This window comes from Dipteris shenzhenensis, chromosome 6 (genome assembly GCF_047967505.1).
Source record: "Dipteris shenzhenensis isolate YYH24624 ecotype China chromosome 6, Dip_SZ_1.0, whole genome shotgun sequence".
Taxonomy (NCBI): Eukaryota; Viridiplantae; Streptophyta; class Polypodiopsida; order Gleicheniales; family Dipteridaceae; genus Dipteris; species Dipteris shenzhenensis.
In genome coordinates, this window is record NC_141601.1 from 21,476,510 (window position 1) to 21,486,468 (window position 9,959).

Sequence of the window (9,959 nt, forward strand, 5' to 3'; positions counted from 1 at the left end):
CCACACGGATGATGAAGTGATGCAAATCGCAAAGCATGAGGAAATCAGCCCATGGGTCTACACCCCCCAAAGTCTATAAGCAGACATTGATTGGATGGAGACCTATGGCCGAGCCTCTGCAATCCAATCTCAAGGGCATCTTGCAGCATTCTAGTGTACTACTTACAACCCCCTCGACATAATAATCCTCTAGATTAGTAACAAGAAGGGGGGCATGTTAACATCCACAGAGTACAGTCACCGAATGCATAGATCATATGTTCCAGCTACCAAGTTATAGGTTCCAACTACTACCAGGTTGTATGTTCCAAATACAAGCTGCTATTAAGTGTCTCGTGGGAGTTAAGCCTCGCTACTCTAGGTTTTGAGCCTCGTAAATGGGGTTTGAACCACAAATGGCTTAAGGCTTGAGCACTCAGGGAACTTGAGCTTCAAATAGCCTAAGCCTTGGAGGCACGAGGCTAACACAAGTGCTATTCGAGGGCCAGTTAGGAACACCTCCTAATGTCGGGTTTGTCCCAAGCGCTCTTATATGGTTAACACAAGCTCTATTTCTACTAGTAGGGAGAGATAGAAAGAATAGCAATATGCCTTGGCACCCTATGGGCCGAAGAGTGCTATATTGTAAAGAGAGGGAGAGTGCTAAAAGGAAAAGGGTTGGCCCTCCCTTCAAAAGGTGACATGTATAAAAGGCCAAAGTGTTGACTTTGGTCTTCATTGTTGTTTGCACAAGTTTGAATACAAGTCCCTCTTCTCTTCCAAGACAGTGTTTTGGGTGTTCCCTTGTTTCCATTGTAGTGCCCTTGTGTTTGCCACTCCATCCCCCTTCACTCTCCTCTTTCCTTCTCCTTCTCCTTCTCCTTCCCTTCTCCTTCCTTTCTCCCCTCCCTTCTCCCCTCTCCCCATGATTCCCTCTTTCTCTGGTGCAACAATTCGGAGGCCGCTTGGGTGACACTTGCGGACAGCTCGTGCCTTGCATTGCTCTCACAAGTAGTAGCTTAGAGTAAGGGCTCCATCAGCATCTCTTCAACATCCCCATGACACGTAAGTCACTACACAAACATTTCAACCCTTTCTTAACAAATTATTATTATATCCACTCTTTGAACCCTTTTTTTAATGCAAAAAACCTAGGAGAAAAGATTTACCCCAATTCTCGCTAAAAGTATGTATATGTGTCTCATTTGGATACAAAGAATGATCAAAGCTATGTATGCATTATGTTTGAATTCTTAGAGTCCACAATGGAACTATTCCAAAACTCTTTGTTATATAGGGAGGGCATACCACATATTAAAATCTAGCTTTGTTATATAAGGAGGGCTATGTATGCATTATGTTTGAATTCTTAGAGTCCACAATGGAACTATTCCAAAACTCTTTGTTATATAAGGAGGGCATACCACATATTAAAATCTAGAAGACATCCAAGGATCCTTCCACAATAGGTGGACGCTACAAAATCTAAAAAAAGTTCCACCAAGTAGTACACCAACCATGTTACCGATCATTAGGGGAATTTTAGACTCAAAAAGAGCCTCTTGGATTAGTCCCTTAAGATTTATGATTAGCAAACCAGCCAATGGGAAGGCTTGGGCATTAAAAGAATGGAGGATTCCATATTGGTTTATTGGTGGAGAGTCCTCCTTTGGTCCCAATTAAGCTCTGACTTGCCTCCCTCTTGCTCCCACCACATCATGGAGCATATCCTCCCCCCATTTACTTTTAGCTTGTCCCCATACCCTCCTCCCTCCACTGGTAGGCTCCTAAATTCGTGAGTTTTTTTTCCCTCCAAAAAAAATGAAAATTTCCAAAAGTGTCCCCACGACCCCAAATGCCTCTGAAGAGTCTTCCCAAACTATCCCCATTGACTCTCCACCTTCCTTTCAGCCTCTTCCTCTTCTCAATGTCATCTCAGCCTCTTCCCAACCTCGTCCTCCTCTCAACCTCCTCTCAATCTCCTCCCAACCTCTTCCTCCTCTCAATCTCCTCTTAGACTCCTCCTCTCCAACCTATTTCTCTTTTGTTGCTCCCATTCTTTCTACAATGGTGAAGCACTCCCCTTGCCCTAGGCGAAGTCTATCAATTCAATATTGTGTGGGTCACATTTTGAAGGATGACAATGATGTTTGTCTCCCTTAATAGTTTAGGCTAATATCCTAGGTCACAATGCAACCATCTACAATAGGTCCACTCAAGGTTTTTAGAAAGGATAAATCAAAGAAAGAGAAGAATTGGAAGGGTCTCAATGTTGGGTTTTGTAATTCAAAAAAAGAACTTAAGTTGAAGGTTCAACACGTGTACGTGGCTCGAGACATGAACTTGGACCATATGAGTCAAACTTGCTTTCCTAAAAATTGTCTCTCTTTTACATTACCTTTTTCTTCATTATGTCACTTCATTTGTGCATTCTAATTAATGAGTGTGTGTGTGTATCTATTTTGAGAGAGGATGTGTTGTGGTGAGAGTAGACGGAGGCAAAGAGAGAGAGAGAGAGAGAGAGGAGGGTGTGAGAGAGAGAGGAGTGTGTGTGTGGGGTAGGTAGAGAATGAAAGAGAGAGATTGATTCACCCATTAGCATCTTTCTTTTCTTCCTTTGTAGATATATTTCCTTCTACCAAAGTTGAAACCCAACCTCTAGATAGTCTCACAAGAACATTTCAAGTTTTCCATTCAAACATCAGGGAGTTAATCTTCTCAGGATAGAGTTCTGCCCCTTTGATAAAGACTAGTATTTTTGTCTGTAATTCATGTTACGAAGTACCTCGAAGAGAAGGTGCATATGGAAGCCTCCATCATATTCCTCTCCCTAGCTTTGATAGTCTAGAATGGCCTCTTCTTGATTCATTCTCTATAGATGCATATTCAATCATCAAGGAAGTTTACTGTTGGCTCAAAATATGTGGGTGTTAGTTTGCTCATGCCCTCCATTATATTTTATTTATTTTGTAAAATCATTCTTCATCCATAGAACAAAGACCATGTGACCTAGCAAATGAATTTCTTGATAATCTTCTATACCCAAAGTGGGATGTTAGGGAGGGTTTGCGAAAGGGAGACCATTTTCGATGTATACTTACTAAAGAAACTATAGTGATAAGATATCAAGATTTGAAAATATGATATAGTTTTGAAGTGTGGTGTAATAGGTTTTGAATAAATGTAATAGTTTTGAAAGTGTCTTTTAAGAGTTTTTGAATAAATGTAATAGTTTTTGTTAAGTGTGACGTCATTTGTACCAACACAATAAAATTAGTAGTTTTTAATTCACAATTTTAGGATTATCTACAATGAGGCCACATTATCTTTATGAATCTTCTAAAACATTATTAGTTTGGGTGAATATTTGAATTTTTCATGGACTCGCGCTCTCATTAGAAATTTTCCTAACGTCATGATGTTGCACTAGCGTAATAATATTCATACACAATTTATTTATTCTGAACATTGCAAAGCTTGACACATGGCAGCTCTGTACTACATCATGCATCTCTACACTGCTTCACATAGTGCAGTCTCTCGCCTAATCTCCCTAACCACTTATCATCGCACAACCTTTTGGCACAACTTTGACAAGCTATCACTAGGAACTGTACCCTTGCAGATAATTAAAATTGAAGGTTAGCTTGGAGAGACCATTGCTTTGGTTCTTGGCATAATAATGAGATGCAATCTATCATTCTGAACACCACCACAACACAATCTCTGGCTTGACCATTTGTCATCGCATAGCCTTTTGCCGTAGCTTTGCCCGTGAAAATCATAGGTTGTCTTGGAGAGACCATCGTGGTGTTTTTTGGTATAGTAATGAGACACAATCTATCATTCAAAGTATCACCTTAGTGCAGTCTCTAGCTTGAAGACCTGTCATCATCACCCCGAATTCAAGGTTGTCTTTGAGAGACCACCACACTGGTTCTTGGAGTTATAGCTCCGTTACCCATTTTTACGTATTACAGGAGGAGGTCTATGCTGACCAGCATGCTTGCAAATAGAAGGAGATCTATTATAGGCACCGCACTGGTTCTTGGAGTTGTATATTTGTGTACCAAGGAAAATGTGTTTCCATGTGCAACAAAGCAAAATTCAATTAATGATATGGCCCTTCTAAAGTCCCCTTTAGGGGCAAGGTCCATATCGACATGCCATATCTATCCAGTGGCATCCTAGACATTGTATAATGCATGTTGATATGACCCTTGCTCCTAGAGGGGACCCCTCAAGGGCGATATTGTCAATTCACTACAAGGCATAGGCCATTTTTCGATGAAAATACCGACGCTTTTTACATTAATTTTTTTTTTTTTCATGGGCACAAACGTTGCTATAAAAGTCGCTAAAAGTGTCGAAAAAGAACTATCGCTATATAGCAACGATCATAAACGTCGCTATATAGCGACACTGATAATCGTTGCTATATAGGGACACTGGTAAACGTCGCTATATAGCGACGATTAATAGAACTATAAAAAAAAGGATTAGTGGGGCTAAACAGGGCTTCCTATGGTCCTGTTTAGCCCCACTAATCCTTTTTTCTTTTGGTAATTACAAAACAAATTTTTTTTATAACAAAATTTCCCTTGTGAAAAGGGTGATACAAAATCGCTCAAATGAAATGATTGAGCAAAAAAAGCATATACATGTCGAACATATACAACATTTTTTGTTACAAAATTACCCTTTCATAAAGGCAATACAAAATTGCTCAAATGAGCAGATATACAAAATGACATACAGGGCGAAGAAAATGCAAACTACTACTACCACTACTACTACTACTACTCATCCGAATTCGAATCGTCCTCGTCTTGTTGGCGTGTTCCTTGGTCCTCATGAGGTGCGCCTTCTCCTTGATCCTCGTCACGTGCATTTGATCCTTAGCCCTGGTGATCGCTCGCCTCCGATGATGGGATGCTTGAGCTTTGGCCCTAAGAGTGAACCATATAAATCAAAAATTAGATTGGAACTTAAAGAATAAAACAATTTAAAAAGTGAGATTACAAGTAGGAGTAGACTTATACTATGCGAGTAGCCACCTCAGCCCAATCGACCGTCGCTCCATTGCCTCTTGCTCAATAAACCACGGCTTTGTTCCTATCCAAAATGCGCATCGCGTCTCTGCATCTGTAGGAAGATGACCCATCGTAGCTTGATGTGGATCCAATTTATGAGAGTTAGAGTTAGCTAAAGTGCATGTAATATGTAGTAAAACAAATCGAACAATACATTAAATGAGAAGAAGTAGACTTACCACGGTTGCCTTGAATGCCAACCATCCGCCTGCACCAAAGTGCGAAGTACCTACGATGTCTAGCCTTCTCTTCACAGCCCTCCTCTGACCCTCAAACAATTTGGTATTGTCCCTATTCTACTTCTTGAAGAACTTCCAATCAGCTTTGTCTGCCCAGCTGGGTTTAGCCAACCCCTTTGTGATGGAAGTAGCAAGGTTGATCTACGATGCTTTAGGACCAAACCCATGTGCTCTCACATATAATCCTCATTAAACTCCCAATTTGGCAGGTTAGGGTATTTTTGTTTTAATTCATCGATGACCTCTTGCTTCTTTTGGTCATCTTGATACCGCCAATCGGTAGCAATGCCGCTCTTCAAGTGATGGCTCATCAACCACCTCATGGTGGCCATCATTGCTTTGCCCTTTCTATCTTCTATTATCTCTCCGGCAGCTGTGATTTGATAGGAGAGATCCCTTGATGAGTAAGGAGGACTGATGGTAGCAGAGTCAAAAGGAGTGGAGCGAGGAGTAGCAGTGGGAGTAGGAGAGGGCAAGGGACCTGACTGATACTATGTCTCCAGACCAAGTAGAGACCTGTAGGAATGTGAGTGTGCTGACTCATCTACATCTCACGAGTCAGCACAACATAAGCTGCCCTTCCTACTCTTCCTTTCCTTACGAGAGGCATGTGTAGGTGATGACCCCTCAGTCGAAGGGGCACGAGGGGATGGCTGGGCAATACATCCAACCATCAGTGTAGGGGAGGGAATTGCTGAGGTCCTCTAAGATAGCAGAGACAAGAATCTCACTGCCTCCTCATCGCTCATCTATGCTATAAACTCGTCGAGACTCCCGACAAAGCCATGCACGGCTAGCAAAGGAGTTCCTTGAGGGGTAGTCGCAGTGCTATGTGGAAGAGGAGTCGGACCAGGGGTAGTCGTAGTGCTAGGTCCGAGAGGAGTCGTAGTCCTCAGGGTAGTCACCTAAGAGGAATCAAAGTCCTCTAGAGCATATAGATCATGAGCTCTCCTCCTGCGAGGCTGTCTGTACTCGTTGGATGAGCGAAGTGATCCCATGTCTAACATAGACACAAACACGAAAACAAAAAACAAAAAAACCAACATAAGCATAGGCATAGGCATAGGCAAAGAGGGAGAGAAGAAGAAGAAGAGGAAAAGGAAAAGGAAGAAGAGGAAGAGGAATCTAAAGAAGAGGGAGAGAAGAGGGAAAAGAGAAAGTGGAGGAGAAGAGGAAGAAGAGGGAAAGGAAAGAGGAAAAAAGAGGAAGAAGAGGGAAAAGAGGAAGTGGACGAGAAGAGGAAGAAGAGGGAAAGGAAAGAGGGAAAGGAAAGAGGAAAAAGAGGGAGGGAAGAGGGAAAGAAGAGGGAAATGAGAAAGTGGAGGAGAAGAGGAAGAAGAGGGAAAGGAAAGAGGGAAAGAAGAGGAAGAAGAGGGAAAAGAGGAAGTGGACGAGAAGAGGAAGAAGAGGGAAAGGAAAGAGGGGAAGGAAGAGGAAGAAGAGGGAGAGAAGGAGGACGAAGAGGAAGAGGAATCTGAAGAAGAGGGAGAGAAGAGGGAAATGAGAAAGAAGAGGGAAAGGAAAGAGGGAAAGAAGAGGAAGAAGAGGGAAAAGAGGAAGTGGACAAGAAGAGGAAGAAGAGGGAAAGGAAAGAGGGAAAGGAAAGAGGAAGAAGAGGGAGAGAAGAGGAAGAAGAGAGAAAGAAGAGAGAAAGAAGAGGGAAAGGAGAGGGAGAGAAGAGGAAGAAGAGGGAAAAGAGGAAGTGGATGAGAAGAGGAAGAAGAGGGAAAGGAAAGAGGGAAAGAGAAAAGGAAAGAGGGAAAGAGAAGGGGGAAAGAGAGGATAAGAGAAGGGGGAAAGAGAAGGGAAAGGAAAGAGGAAGAAGAGGGAGAGAAGGAGGAAGAAGAGGAAGAGGAATTTGAAGAAGAGGGAAATGAGAAAGAAGAGGGCAAGGAAAGAGGGAAAGAAGAGGAAGAAGAGGGAAAAGAGGAAGTCGATGAGAAGAGGAAGAAGAGGGAAAAGAGGAAGTAGACGAGAAGAGGAAGAAGAGGGAAAGGAAAGAGGGAAAGGAAAGAGGAAGAAGAGGGAGAAGAGGGAAAAGAGAAAGTGGACGAGAAGAGGAAGAAGAGGGAAAGGAAAGAGGGAAAGAGAAGGGGGAAAGAGAGAATAAGAGAAGGGGGAAAGAGAAGGGAAAGGAAAGAGGGAAAGGAAAGAGGAAGAAGAGGGAGAGAAGGAGGAAGAAGAGGAAGAGGAATTTGAAGAAGAGGGAGAGAAAGAGAGAAATGAGAAGAGGAAGAAGAGGAAGAGGGAAAAGAGGAAGTGGATGAGAAGAGGAAGAAGAGGGAAACGAAAGAGGGAAAGGAAAGAGGAAGAAGAGGGAGAGAAGAGGAAGAAGAGGGAAAAGAGGAAGTGGGAGAGAAAAGAGGGGGAAAAGAGGAGAAGAGAGAAGAAGAGGGAAAGGAAAAGAGGGAAAAGAGAGATTGGAAAAGCATAAGCATGAGCATAAGAAAAGGAGACATATGCTCATGCTTATGTTTATGCATGAGCATAAGAGAAGGGGGAAAGAGAGAAGAAGAGGGGGGAAAAGAGGAGAAGAGAGAAGAAGAGGGAAAGGAAAAGAAGGAAAAGAGAGATTGGAAAAGCATAAGCATGAGCATAAGCAAAGGAGACATATGCTCATGCTTATGTTTATGCATGAGCATAAGAGAAGGGGGAAAGAGAGAAGAAGAGGGAAAGGAAAGAGGGGAAAAGAGGGAAAGAAAGAGAGAAGAAGAGGAAAAGGAAAGAGAGATTGGAAAAGAGGAAAGGGGGAGAGAAAGAGAGAAGAAGAGGGAAAGAGAAAAGAGGAAAAAAGAGACATATGCTCATGCTTATGCATGAGCATATGTCTACTTCTCTTATGCTCATGCATAAGCATAAGCATGAGCATATGTCTCCTTCTCTTATGCTTGAGCATAAGCATAAGCATATGCTCATGCTTATGCTTATGCATGAGCATAAGAGAAGGGGGAAAGAGAGAATAAGAGGGAGAGGAAAGAGGGAAAAGAGGGGGACAAGAGGAGAAGAGAGATTGGAAAAGAGGAAAGAGGGAGAGAAAGAGAGAAGAAGAGGGAAAGAGAAAAGGGGAAAAAAGAGACATATGCTCATGCTTATGCATGAGCATATGTCTACTTCTCTTATGCTCATGCATAGCATAAGCATGAGCATATGTCTCCTTCTCTTATGCTCATGCTTATGCTTAAGTATAAGCGTAAGCATATGCTCATGCTTATGCTTATGCATGAGCATAAGAGAAGGGGGAAAGAGAGAATAAGAGGGAAAGGAAAGAGGGAAAAGAGGGGGACAAGAGGAGAAGAGAGATTGGAAAAGAGTAAAGAGGGAGAGAAAGAGAGAAGAAGAGGGAAAGAGAAAAGAGGAAAAAAGAGACATATGATCATGCTTATGCATGAGCATATGTCTACTTCTCTTATGCTCATGCATAAGCATAAGCATGATTATATGTCTCCTTCTCTTATGCTCATGCTTATGCTCATGCATATGTTCATGCATGAGCATAAGAGAAGGGGGAAAGAGAGAAGAAGAGGGAAAGGAAAGAGGGAAAAAGAGGAAAAAAGAGGAGAAGAGAGAAGAAGAGGGAAAGGAAAAGAGGGAAAAGAGAGATTGGAAAAGAATAAGCATGAGCATATGCTTATGTTTATGCTTATGCTTAAGCATAAGCATGAGCATAAGAAAAGGAGACATATGCTCATGCTTATGTTTATGCATGAGCATAAGAGAAGGGGGAAAGAGAGAAGAAGAGGGAAAGGAAAGAGGGAAAAAGAGGGAAAGAAAGAGAGAAGAAGAGGAAAAGGAAACAGAGATTGGAAAAGAGGAAAGAGGGAGAGAAAAAGAGAAGAAGAGGGAAAGAGAAAAGAGGAGAAAAGAGACATATGCTCATGCTTATGCATGAGCATATGTCTACTTCTGTTATGCTCATGCATAAGCATAAGCATGAGCATATGTCTCCTTCTCTTATGCTCATGCTTATACTCATGCTTATGTTTATGCATGAGCATAAGACAAGGGGGAAAGAGAGAACAAGAGGGAAAGGAAAGAGGAAAAAAGAGGGAAAGAAAGAGATAAGAAAGGGAAAAGGAAAGAGGGAAAAAGAGGAGGAAAGAGATTGAAGGAGAGAAGAAGGAAAGAGATTGAGGGGAAGAGAGGGTTCCTATGTCCATCACTGCAACTAGCGCTTAAGGTGCTAGCTGTAGGCCAATGCAAATAACAAAAATAATAAATGGAAAAAAGAGGAAGCACTTACTTGAAATAGTACGTCCTGCTCGGTGTTGTGGACTGGCTCTACAAAAGAGAGGAAACATACCATTTTTCAAATAAGATGTTAGAGGAAGGAGGAAATTACAAAAGTAACAACCTAAAAGGAGATTGAGGAGACAAGGAGAAAGAGCAGGAAGAGAAATACAAAAAAAATGTGAGTCTTCTTTCTTTCTTAAAATCTCGTTTCTTGTTTCAATCCTTTGAAAACAAGCATGAAAACAAGTTTACAGGTTTAATACAAGGAGAAGCACTCACAAAACTAAAAGCTAACAAACAAATAACCTACATTATTGAAACAAACTCACCTCTTGAATAACTTCCTTTCAAGAAACCAAAGAGGGAAAAGAGTAGAGAGGGAGTACAAGAGCTAGGAGAAGGGTGAGGAGTGGAGAAT